At 40.0% G+C, this 14,014-nt stretch overlaps 1 long non-coding RNA gene across 1 annotated transcript in view; it reads left to right on the forward strand.

The window, feature by feature from the left end:
- The window catches only part of LOC140684315 (uncharacterized), a 41,072-nt gene that overhangs the window by 14,105 nt on the left and 12,953 nt on the right, over positions 1-14,014 (forward strand). The gene's annotated exons all lie outside the window — the stretch shown is intronic.

Raw genomic sequence — 14,014 nt, forward strand, 5'->3', positions numbered from 1 at the left:
TCTGTTCCCATTTACTAATCTCACCTAGGACCCTTCTTGCTTACAAAAGTGCAAGATACACACAGCTGTCCACTAGAAAGCAGATGAAACCAACAAATTATCTCCCCAAACTAGGCTACACTGTTTCTCCTCTGTTAAAAACAGGACTGTTAAGGTATTTAGATACCTGAGAGAGGTTGACCTCTATGCAAACAATTCAATGCTATTGATTCACAATCCAAATTATAAATACTTTAAAAAAATTTCACCCATTCCTTGATTCATCAGAAATAAAACCTCATTTCTTAAATAAGTGTATTTGAAAATCAGTCTGCCACTTCTGGCCCGCACTGCTATCCTGCAACTCATATGTCACCACCATAACCCATTTCCAAATGTTCTTCATGCCAGTGAGACACCTCTGGTCATGATGACCTGCACATATATCCCTTCCTAGTGCTCCCTTTCAGAATGTTTCAGAACTGGTTCTCCAAACCAGTCAGGTTTAAGGAAATCACTGCAAAACCGTAGAAGTTTAGGTCAGAAACTGAATCCCCAAAAAGCCAATCATATTGCTCACATTGCTTACATGAATGTTCTAGTTAAAAAAAGGGGGGTGGAGAATGGGTGGAGTAGGGAAAGATTCCTGTGATTTTCCTCAGACATTTTTCAAAGTCAGTTTTTCTCCAGATATAATCCAAAACTTCATCTGTAAGGATGTGTATTTATCCAAATCCAGGCAGTGTTTGGGGGAAATGCAAAAAACATCAAACTGTATCACAAATGTTTTTTATTAGTAAAACAACTCCATTCTTGCTTGTTATCTGAAAACAGGCATAGTCAAGCTTCTGTAATGGGAAAATGGCTGCATTCTGTAACAGGTCTAAACAAAAATGCACCCTAGTCAAAGATAGCTTTTCATTTTAAAGCTATCCAGAAGAGCCAAAGGAATAGTGGAGCACTTTAAAGAAGGAATACAAAAGAATCATCAGTGCCAAATACACTGGGAATGGAAATCTCATGGAGATTGTGAATCTCTGAAACAGACTTCTGAGGTGATAGTCTGAGGATCAGGTCCAATATGGGAATTAGTTATACAGAACTTCAACCCCACAGTGCCAAAGTGAAAGGAACTGGGTTCCTAGAGGGGAATTCAGAACCTCCTGTTCCGTGTCTAGATTTCCTATACAGAGCACGGGAAAAATTAGGCATCTCTGAGTACGGTATTCAAAACATCTGTTTCTGCATTTTATCCAGTGACTATTTATATGAAATATTTAAGAAGCAGGCCAGGAAGAGAATCTAAGGCTTTATCAGACGGGTGCCTTAACCAGAACAGTCATGCTTTCTCTTAGGCTTTCTCTACCCCCTGTGACCCCCCTTCTCTTTCTCTGGACCAATGAACTTAAGTTATTTTCTGCAGCATGGCACAGTTTCAATAGGAAGGGTGGGGACTGCCTGCCTCTGAAACAGCCTGCAATCTGGTGGTCAGGCTGTTCTCCTGGGACATGTGAGTCGGAGTCTCCTCATGCACAGAACATTCCTGTGCTCAGAGACAGGAAACAGTGAGGGTGCACTTGAGAACTCACCTTTTTTTCTTTTTTTTTTTTTAAGTTGTAGCTGTTATGATACAGATAATAAAAGGAAATATTTAACAATAACCATGAGAATTAGCAACACATATAGAAATCTTTAATCTTTGAGAGTCCAAAACAAACAATGGACTACGCTGAAGCAACTTTGCCCTTTGGTCTTAGCAGAAGCACCCAAGAATGCAGAAATGGGCTTTGCTGTACTTCTTAAAATGTTGTAATGCATGTTTTTTGTGAGCTAGATCAACTCAGTAGGCTGAGTCAGAAGAAAATTCTGCTTGCACAGTATCCTTTTCTGTCCACTCTGTGAAGACTCGCTAATACCATTTCAGCTTTTACCTTCTCCAGCTCCTTCTACTCTTCTTGAGCAAAACTCCAGCAGTTGTATTTAAGCACTGTGCAGGATCTCAGAGGGGTCTTATCCACAGGTATGTACATTTGAATCACATGCTTCCTATGAGTCTGTCATCTCCTGGGGCATCATGCAAGCAACAGTGCTCAAGACATGAAGAAAGCTACTTCAGCTTGTTACTGAAAGTTCAGGAAAGAGCTTGAAGGAAGCAGAAAATAAAGGATGTTGGATTTTGTCCCAGACAGTAAGAATTAATAACCTGACTTTCATCAGCATACCATGGGATCTACTGTAGCTAAAGCTATGGCCAGTTCACTGCCAGGTTGTCGGTTTCACATGGATTTGACAGTTTTGCAGGTTGATCCACTTTGAATCTATTTTAATTCCTACTCTATTTAAACAAAAGAAAAAGAGGAAGAATTTCTCAGTCTGCACAGCACAGCTCCTGCTGGCAGAACTCCATAGAGCTCATAGACTAGTAGGAAGGGAACTTTCCAGAAAATGGATAGCTCTTTTTCCAGCCAAAGCAACACTTGCTGTTCAGATAATGACAGCCAGTCAGTCCCAGGCTGTCTCTGTGCTGCGACCAGCCAGGAGTCTTAGCAGCACAGGTCCTATTTCCAGGGCTACTACATCATCCCTCCAGCTCCTGCACGTACATGAGATGTAGCTATGATGGCCCCTTGCGGTGCCCTCATTTGAGTCAGCCTTTCTGTGCCAATTGCTGTGAATTAGCAGACCTTGTATACTGAAGGAACATGAGCCAAATCTATCTGAGTTTCTAGTTTTTTGACTCAGGAAGTTTATGTAATGCAGGAAGTTATGGTTTCCCAAGTCCTTTCCATAAATAGTGTCTTTGGTGAGCATTTTGCTCCTCTATGACTCAATCAAATCATGGGCAGTTAGACTGTCCGTAAATAACATGTCTGTATTTAAATGTTTTGCAGAACATGGGCCTAAGTAGATGTATTCAAAGGTAAAAAGATTCATGAAATTACGGATTGGGAAAATTTGTGCATATCTTAAAATAAGAACTAGTGATATTTTTCTAATAGCTTCAACAACATTCTACACCAGTTCCTTCTTTTTCCTATTTAAATGTAAAGACTTGTGAAATATGTGCTTTTACTTTAGAATTTGCTGTAATTTTTGATTTTGTATTTTTTTGCCATACAAACATGTGTGGTTTTTAATGTTATGCATTCAGGATGATCAGTTTCGGCTATGATGAAGGAGGACTACCTTTAAAAGACTTCTCTTTACAGACAGAAAATCTCTAGCACATGACAGGGGAGAAAAATGAATGTCATCTGTTCTGTATAAGCCAAGATTACATCCTAAAACCTTAGCATGCATTATTTTTTCCTGATTCACACAAATTCCTACTGCTATATCTTATTATGGCTTTAAATATTTTGAATAATGTAGATGTTGAATACCACTCAGTTTGTCTCTCACAAGCAAACACACATACACGCATATATGCAGTAATATATTCTCACTCTTGTAATTATGAGCCTTTATCATAACAATGGCTACACTGGGAAAACATATTCTCATTGCATCTTTGTTAGACGTGTCATTTTTATATACCTGAGCATGTGACATGGGCTGCACACACTATTCCAATCTGAGGACCTTTTGAGAAGGCAAGACGTGCACACACTATATGAGCATACACTGAATAAGCAGATAAGAACAACAGCACAAGAGCTATGCTCTGGCTCTGCCTCTCAGTAGCACCAGTCCCTGCAGCATGTGTTCCACTCTCACTCATTTGTGGCACATAGCCTGTGTGTATGCAAACAGGACTTCAGCCAGCACTGTCCATCTTCTGCTTTGCAATTTTGATACATACACATGGTGCCTCTTGCTGCAACTTCTGCTTCTGCTGCTATTGGTTTGGATGGAATCAGACTTTGAGGAACTAACTTGGACACAGTAGGATGAGACACAAGGGTTCTCAATGACTAGAGTTTGGGGCTGCAGGACTCTCCCTCACCCTAGACAAAGGGAACTGTTCTGTTCAGAACAGAACACCTCTTCTACTTACCATCCAGCATACTCCTATAGCAGAGCCTATCAAATACACACCTCTCCAGCAAATGGAGGATGGGAGAAGATAAGGATGCAGTGGAGGACTGCTTCACATTCTACAGAAAGAGGATGGACAGTGACTCCACCACTTAAGATACGGAGTCACTCTGTGCAAACAGTTGGAGCCTGCCCAGCACGATGATGGGCTTTATCCTCATCTCCATAAGCACAGAGATCTGTTCACAAAGCCTGGACATTCCTGACTCCTGCAACCAGCTTTGCAGTGGCAGAAAAATTAATTGTCAGCTGGTCAGCTCAGATGTGCTCAGGTCCACCATATCCAAATCATGTTGCCCTGAGACTTGTCATGGTTTGACACCGGCCAAATGCCAGGCACCCATGAAAGCTGCTCATTCACCCTCCCCTGTTACAGCTAGACAGGGGAGAGAAAAATTTAACAAAGGGTTCATGAGACCAGGACAAAACACTCCAAGGGCAAAACAGGCTCAGCTTGGTATTACAAAGTGAGATTATTACTAACAAAACCAGAGGAGGATAATGAGAAGTAAAACAAGCCCTTAAAAACACCTTTTCTTCCTGCAACTCCTCCCTGCTTCCCACTGACAGTGTAGGTGGTGGGGGCCTTGGTCACTTTGTCACCCAAGGTTTGCTTCCACCACTAAGGAGAGAAGTCCTTCTCCTGCGAGGCTGTGGGGTCCCTACCACAGGAGACAGTTCTCTGTGAACTTTTCCGACATGGCCCCAGTCTCATGCGCAGCAGTTCTCCCAAAACTGCTGCAACATGAGTCCCTCCCATGGGCAGACAGTCCTCCCAAAACTGCTATGGCATGGGTCACTCTTCCATGGGGTGCAGTTTTCCAAGTACAGGCTGCTACAACCTGGAAGCAAGCGCCCTCTCTCTCCACGGGGTCTCCAATTGGATCACAGCCTTCTCCAGGCATCTACCCACTCCGGCACGGGCACCTCCCCCATAGGCTGCAGATGGATCTCTGCATCCCCTGTGGACCCCTGGGCTGCAGAGGGACAGCTGCTTCACCACGGTCTTCACCATGGTCTGCAGGGAAATCTTGGCTCCTGAGCTTGGAGCACCTCCTCCCCCTCCTTTACTGACCTTGGTGTCTCCTTGTTGTTTCCCGCACATATTCTCACCTCCCCCTCTTGTCTGGATGGAATTAAAACTGTGCTACTACTTTTATTTTTATTTGTTCTTAAATATATACTCACAGAGCATTATCATCCTCTCTAAGTGACCCAGCCTTGGCCAGCAGCATGGCCATCTTCAGAGCCACCAGGGATTGGCTCTACCAGACATAATGGAAGCTTCTAGGAGCTTCTTACAGAAGCCACCTCTGTGGCCCACTTCCACTACCAAAAACCAGGCCATGTAAAACCAACACAAGACCATAAGACAGTTACCCAGAAAGTATGCTCAGAGGGAAAGGGGCCAAGGGATTAGCTAATTGTACGTGGTGCAGAGGACCTTCAACAAAGTTATTCAGAAGAGATTTCACTTCCTGACCTATAGAACCTTGCTGAGTACAAGGAACAACACAAGGACATCATGACACAATGTAAACACTGAACATGAGATTCCTGTATTTTCTGCATTAGGATATTGATTACAGTTTGATCAGTGCTATCTATCTTGTGCTCTCCTGGTCATGCTGTCCTACCAGACAGGGAGGCAAACATGAGTATTTCATCAAGTACTAAACTCCTGATGGGTAGAGAATAAATGAGCTTTCGATCAACTCATCAAGGTTACCATGTCCTCCAAAACTTCTGCACTGAGGCCCACGAGAGCCTTTCCATTCAGAATGGATGTTGCAAATAGAGTCCTACTTAGCAACATCTTAAAAGCACCGGGGCAGGCAGTGAGTCTAGCTTCCCAATGGGGATACAAGTCAGAGTAAATTTTGCAACAGCACTCATAGCATGCTCAGAAAGTGCAAATGAGTGAGTAAATAGCCACCACCAGTGGTCATTTCTCTTCCCCATTTCTTGTAGCCACTATTTTCACTCCTTGATTTCCCTCATGACCCAGCCCTTCAGCCTCTCATAAGGGTGTCTTATTCTCCAGGAACGCCCATGGGCTCCAGACCCTAAAAGGAAGCCAAAAGCGAATTAGTGTGATTTTGCAGTGTTTATGGCCATTTGGTGGGAGCTCCCTCCTACTATGCTAGAAAATCTTTTCTCCTGCCAATGCAATGTCCCTGTGGGCACTCTAGGGAGTTTCTCCCTCTACACAAGATGCCTATTTTGGCAAAGTCCAGGAAGGTGACGGGAGTATAACATAAAGAAAGGGCCAGCACCTAAAAATTCTCAAAAACATAAAAGGCCACACTATTGTAGGGCAGTATTCATTTTACAATTATCTCATTACTCTGCAAAAAAAGCCCAAAGAGAGCAATAAATTATTTATCCTCAGCAAACAAATAATTGAGGATTTGGGCACTAATAGGAATATAGCAGAAGGTATGGGAGAGAGTCATGTAGAGACTTATTAAAATGACAAACAGGGACAGAAATACCTTTACATTTTGCTATCTCTCCTCCCATCAATTCCTGCTTCTCACTGCCCACCAGCAAGACACCAAGTTTTGCAAGGAAGCATCTGCACTTGCAAGACTAAGATGCTTGTCAGGATATCTCTGGAGACCTGAAACTTGATAATGTCTAGAACAGATTGAAACTTTACTGTTTGCCTATAAATCAAAGCAAGATTTCTTCCTGCTCCAAGACCTATTAGCTTCCCCTTTAGTAGAAAATCTTAGCATAAATTAAGTTTGTATTTTGTAAAGATGGGTGAGGGATGAGGAGATCAGCATGAACCAGGGGTTCATGGTATACAGATACACACAAAATAGAATAGAGCATCTCTAATTTTAGTGCAGTCTTGTAAACTATGCTCTTCCCTCAGTCAAGTAAACTATAATGTCCCAGGTTAAGCCTAGTACTTCTCAAAAATACCATTAAATGTCCAGATCTTCCTTTCCAAACATTAACCGGTAGATTTTTCATTTCTGATATAGTAGTGCTGTGTTGATACAGCTAGAAAATTAATAATACTTCTAATTAGTGGGGATATATGGTAACTATATTAAATTAGAACTTCTGATCTAAGACAGAACAAAAGTTAGTATTTTGTTCAAAATTTAGAACTTACCTAATATGGGTAATAATACCATATACTGCAACAGAGTTTCCAATTAGCTTTTTATATAAAGAAGGAGTTACCATTATATCTATTTTTAAAACACAGTTATTTTAATGTCTTTGAAAAAATTGACAATAAAACAGTTAATGATGAACAGCACTACATAAATGCTAGTGAACTACAGAAGACAGAAACTGATAGAAATAGCAAGATAAAATGATTCCATTTGACACTTGCCATATGTGGATTTGTTTCCAGCCAACTACCAAAATAAGCTAATTGTTTTGTTATGAGACTATGCTTCACAAAGGTCTTCAGAAATGTCACAGTTTATAGTGACTAAAAATGCTGAAATGAGATGATCAAGATAATTTTTTCTATTTTGAACTCTCTTGCTAACAAAATCTATTATACTGAATCCAAAATCCCTTTAAAATATTATTTTGCAACAATTAGTCTGCTTAGTTTGTTTATTGATTTCCCTAAATACTGGCAGTGAAACAAAGATGATCTCTGTCAGTGTTGTTTTTAATCAGTTGTGCTTTCTGAGTCCCATGTATCTATGCATATGCATCCTCCCTATTACAGTCTCAGATCTTATTGGGAAAGTTTTGCATTTGTCAAGATCTGGTTAAAGAAAGTGTTAGTTACCTAACACTTGATGTTATGAGGTCTTGGTTTAGTTACTTGTAACTGCCAAACTAGTAATTTGAATTTAAATTTTCTTTGCTGTTGCACCTCAGGCTGATACATTTTACAATGTCAGCATAGCTATATCTATCTTTTCTGATTAATAACTTAGAGACAATGATAATTTTTTGTCAATGCTAAAAAATTCTTACACTTGTTTGCAGAAGGTTCAGTACCCTGACACTTCAGAACTGCACACTGAATACTCGAGTAGTCCTGGTTCAGAGAAATTTTTTTATGTTTCCTAGGTAATCTGTACTGGTAAGATGGAAAATAACCTAATATAATAAAGCCTACAATGGCTAGCTGTGTATATCCAGTACATATTAGAGATTAGTACATAAATTTGTTGATCATTTCATCCATATTAAGCATGTCCTACTAAAGGTTGAACTGGGCTGATGGGAAATTCCTTTCCAAATACAGGAGACAGACTTTAGAGAGTTAGAGCAGAGGGTCTGTAGCCATTAGGCACTTAACAATACCAAGGCATGGCTTCCCAAGTTCCATTATTCCTCAGGTGTCAGCAAATAGTCATGAAATCCCTTTGCAAAGGGATTGTTTAATTTTGCCTCTAGAGGCTGGTTGTAGTAAAGCATAGCTGCCTGTTGTTAAGGTCAGTTAGCTCAAACATTAAAGGTCTGCACAAGCATATCTAAGTTCCAGCTCTACTAATGATCCATATGAAAACTTACTCCATCATGTGGTTCCACATGACGGAATTAAATAGGAGATTACACATAAAGAGATTTTATTAAATGAATATTAATGCTACAGAGTCAAACACTTAAAAATTTAAAATACTAAAATTCACATTGCCATGAAATCTTAATTGATTCTTTTCCTGTTGTTCACATAGTGCACAAGATAAGCAACAGGTCAAAATTGTTTTTTTCCTGGGACAATCAAGCCCCAGGAAATCAGCTGCATATTTTATCTTGTACTTGGCAGAGGATGCTTACTTAATTGTTACGCTGAAGAGGACTATGAAGCCTAAAAATAAGGACAATTATGTAAATTTTTTTATCAGCCATTCATGTACCATATAAATATTTTGAAAAATAAAATCTAGTTTCAGGAGTGATGCAAATCTTATCATCATTGGAAGTGCTTCATGATGTGTGAATTTAGGGCTTTTCTTTGCCTGTGTTTATCTCAAAGAGATAGAAAATTACTTCATGTTTCTAGGAGTGTGTGACTGGTACACCCTGCTCAAGACTCCTGATAATATGGTTACCATACCTAGCACCATTTTATGAGGCAAAATCATTCTCTGTGACAGAGCGAGCTGTGGATGAGTTCCCTTTCCCTGCATTATCAAGCCCTGAAGTTTCTGTGAATCAAGGACACAAAACAAACCGTTTTCTTCTTCCCCTCCTGTCCAGCATCAAGATTCCTGGGCACCAGGCTGATTACTTCCCTCCTTACTGGCCTGGAAGATGCCAGGTCCCAGACATTGTCACAGGACAGGGAAGCCTAACAGCACACAGAGCACTGTCTACAAAATCAAGCAGCGGCAAGTCCTAAGTGGGGAACTTGGACAAGAAATGCTGTTAAACAGTGAGACCCGTGACCCTCCCATGGCCAAGGATGTCTCCACAGTCATTTGCTGCCTCCAAGGATTAAGTGACTTGGATTCTTTATATGATTTTTGAGTCTAGATTATACTGGTTATATTGACACTGGAAAATCTGTATTGAGATCTAGTCTGATCTGCAGAGGTCTTGGTGACTAGAAACCATAAGTTAAGCTAGGTTCTAGGTGATCTGAAATAATAAATTTTATTATAAATTATGTGTTAAGCTATTTATAAATTGTACTACATTGATTCTGCTTGTAGAAATACTGTGCAATTCCTAATAACAAATTCTGAGAAAAGAATATTGAGAAAAGTTTTAATTGTAAATACAGTTTAGTGCCATCATCACTGTGCCAAGGGACCCTAAAAGAATCTGTCTGTCCCTTTAGTGTGTGACAGTGGTTTAGTCCCATCAAAATTAGAAATAAACTGTAATTATTGTGCTATGTAAACAATCAGCTTCATCCCCAAACTGGACTGTGAAATACACTGTTAATTCACAGTAGAAAAAAGTGTAGATGCTAGGTTATACATACAGTGCCTACACAGCAGCTTAAACCCTGAAAATTTCAGCTCTAACATGTAGTGACTTGGGCTTCATTTCCACCATTCTTGGTGTCACTTGTCCTTGATGGAATTATAGCTTTCACTTACAGTGGTGATTATTGATTTTCCATAAGTCTGCTTGCAAATAATTAAACTGATAATTGTGGCTTATACATGATTGATGAATATTAAAATACAGCACACCCTGAAGCTTGGAAATGTTTCTCTCCTAGTGATGCCACAACTGATCTTGAATTGGTCATCTCAAGTTTGACTCCATAATTTCTTTAATGTTGTTTTCATTATACTATTGAACTGACCGTCTGTTCAGATTATCACAGTAAATTTTCCAAAATCAAAATCCTGGGTTCTTCTTCTGATAAAATAGGCACTCTTTGAAATAACCCATTGTCTTCCAATAAAAAAAAATATACATATTGAAACAGCTAATTTTATTTGTCTGACCCTCAAAGATTAGGAACCTTAGCTTTCTGTACTGTGCCAGCAGAAAATTAAATGCCCCAATCAGAATATCAAAAAGGATTAGTGGTGAGCTGCAAAAAGATGCATAATGGGAATGAAATGTGAAATGCTCTTGAGCCCAGGGCTTGCATCTTAAAGGTAAGAACTCAGAGTACCAGGTTAGTGAGTCCTGCCCCTTCTTGTCTGCCATTCTTCTGGAACCATAAGTCTTGTGTTCCTTTCAGCACAAAGGCATAGAGCCAACAGGAAGGGAAGTGCTGTCCCTACCTCAGCCAGTTAGTTAACTGTTAGGGTAGGTTCCCAGGGAGGAAGAAGATGGCATAATTGAACTTTCTTAAGCAAATCACTGGCTTAGAGGGTAAGACAAGAATTCTAGCAGAAGGTAAGGTAACTACCATAACTACCATATAAAAGGTGGTTACACCCTACAATCTCATTTGAAGAAGAAATTAGTTATGGTGCCTTTTGTAGTTTTCAGTCCTGAAACTATTGTATAGTATAAAAATCCATTGTTAAACAGCCACAATATTCCTACCCAGAAGTGGCAGCATTTTAGCCATGAATAAGCAGTCACCTGGGATATATGTAACTGGAAAAAGGGGAGAGGATCTGATTATTTATGAAATATTTTTCTATCACCAGGCTGCATGACAACAGCCAAAGGTAGTATTTTTTTCCCCATAGTTTCCTATGCTGCCTAAAAAAACCCAGGTAAATTATAACAATACCTTTCCATAACTTCCTTGTTTTTTCCCCTGTGAGCAAATGCAGACATTTACAATGGCCTTAGCTTTGCTATCGTGATAGAAAGCCATCTGCCCAACAAGAAAACAAGAAAATTATCAACAGAGTAGATTTTTACTTGGTGCTACAATGCTTTTCATATTAAAGTCATAAGCTCATAAGTCATCTCCCTTAAAAGGGTCCATAATAAACTCAACAGGTAATTTGTATTTGAGGTTTGGCTTCTTCCCTTGTGACCACATTTAACTTGCTTTTAAATTAACCAGAGGAATGACTGGCAGGTAATACAGAACCAGATACATTCTCTTACCTGATATTACCAGATACTTTATACATTTTTTTTTTATATTTGAAAATGCAATGATTTTTTTCTTTCTCTTTTTTTTCCCCATTTCACTTGCATTCTCTTTTATATGAGCCATAATAATCAGAGGAGTGGATTGAGAGCTGTCACATAGAGACAGCTTCCTTCAGTACCTGCCCTGCATACTAATGAAGGGCTTCCAGTCTGCAGGCTGGGACATGGATTCAATCTTACAAGTCAGCCCAAGGCTGGAAATTAAAATTAAAAGCTATAAACCTCACTCAGCAGAATGGGAAGCTGGGATGTTGTATTGTGCAAGTTACATTCTTGAATACAGTGAAAAGGACTAAAAGAATCTGCTGTGATAAAAACATGCAGTGGATCAGGGAGATTACTTAGGAGAGCTGGGTATGAATTCCAGCTACTGGTATGCTTTCATTTAATCTGCAATATCTGCCATTTCATTGTTCACTCTCCCTTTTATAAGTAACTGCTCAATAAATTACATGCAATAGAAGTAGTTAGTTTTGTACTTTGTGGCTCCCCACTATAAACCTTTTGTCGTGTGGAAAATCTAACAGTTCTGCATTTTAATCTGCATCTAATTCATAAAAGTATTACCTCATATCTGTGATTTGAATAGCCTTAATAGCTTAGTCTGAAGTTTTGCCTGTGAGATTCATGATTAGTGAAGGTATAACTAGGTATAACTCCTTTGCTCTATAGTATCCCTTTCTACCCGGAACCAGCAGACATCCAATGGGAAGACTGAAAACATCAGGCAGCCAGGAGTTTCCTGCCCAATTTCTATGCAAAGAAGCTCAGACTAGGCAAAGTTAAAGCTGATTGTTGAGCTGAGTGGAGAATGTAACCAGGGAGAGGTAGGGCACTGTTCTCAAATACAGTATAACTTGGTTATAGAAGACTGAGTTTGCTTCCTTGTTCAGAATCTTAGAAGGAGTGAGAAATTTTGGTTATTTACATTCTGTTTCAGTTGTGTCTGTCTCTTGCACCTGGAAAATAAGCTCTAGCTTCTCTATTTTGCAAGCAGAAGCAGCTTGGGGTTCAAGTATTCTCTTGAAGTAAAAGGAGGTTACAATTTTTCCTTCCAGCAATGAATGTAGAGGAGCTCTGATAATGTGCATGTTTACCACATATCCAGAAGACATAAATCTCTTTTGATAAGCTGTTGGCAAATGAGAGCTATGGTAGAAATGTCCTCCCACCTTTGTGGTTGAAAGATGCTGTGGATATCACAATTTCTAGGGACTCTTCTGGGCACAAATCTGGCAAGTGAACTGCCCTGGATGAGAGATAGCATCTGGATAAGCCTATTCTGATGATGTTTGATTCCTAAAACCCATGATTGGATGTCCTCAAATTTTTTTTTCTTTAAAGGGAAAAGCTCTGTGAGAATGAACACATTTTAGCATGAAACTGATGCTATAAGATCTTCTTGGGGCAGAAAGGAGTACTGTAGTCTGGCTGATAGAAAAGGGAGCTGGTTAATGTAAATGGTAGGTCATAGCATGCTGATTGCAAAGTTTTCTCTATGCTGGCATTTTTCTCCTGAGCAACATGGAAGTTCAAAAACAGTTCATTATCCTTTAAAGTAGGGGAAGTAGGCAGAGCAATACCCACCTTGGCTTATCTGAGAGTTTCTCAGTCTGCTCAAAACCAAGAGAGAAGCATATCAAAAGATGGAAAAGAAAATACCCATTGAGAAAACACCCATTGAGAAAACCCTCATCGCAGAAGCATTTCCAAGGTGTGCACAGGTGCTGTTGGAAAAGCAAAATCTTAGCTCAAATTTAAATTGCCCAGAAATGTCAAAAAACACAAGAAAGTGTACTTCAGGTATGTAAACAACAAGCAGAAACAGAAGGAAGATATTGGCCCATTGTTAAACAGGAGAGGTGAATCCATCACCAACAGCACTGAAAGGAAGAGGTTCTCAATGCTTTATTAACAGTGGTCTTTACCAGCACCGTTGGGAGTGCATGCCTTGGGAACAAAAATCCAGGTTGATGCAAACACAAACCAACCATCAGTAAAGAAAGAGTTGGTATGTCAACTATTACAGGAGCTTGATCCCTACAAATTGATGGACCCTGCCAATAATCACCCCAAGGTAAGAGAGCAAGGCTGCTCTCCAAATCTTTGAGAAGTCATGGAGACCATTTGGCATCCCAGAAGACTGGAAGAAATCAACCATCGTCTACAAGAAGGGCTTAAAGGAGGACCCAGGAAGTTATATGCCCATCAGTCTTACTTCAGTCTCTGGGAAAGTTATGAAAGAAATTATCATGGGGGCTATCACAAGTCAGATGAAACATGTGATTGGGAAAAGCCTGGATTCACCACGGGCAAGTCATACTTCACAACCCTGATCACCTTCAATGACAAAGTAACCTGTTTGGCTGTTGTGGGGTGAGCAGTGGACATTGTCTACCTGGGTTTTTCCAAGGCTTTTGAAATGATTTCCCACAGCCTCCTAGAGAAGCTGATGTGATCTCTGTGGTGGGTGGGG

Source organism: Taeniopygia guttata, chromosome 5 (genome assembly GCF_048771995.1).
Source record: "Taeniopygia guttata chromosome 5, bTaeGut7.mat, whole genome shotgun sequence".
Taxonomy (NCBI): domain Eukaryota; kingdom Metazoa; phylum Chordata; class Aves; order Passeriformes; family Estrildidae; genus Taeniopygia; species Taeniopygia guttata.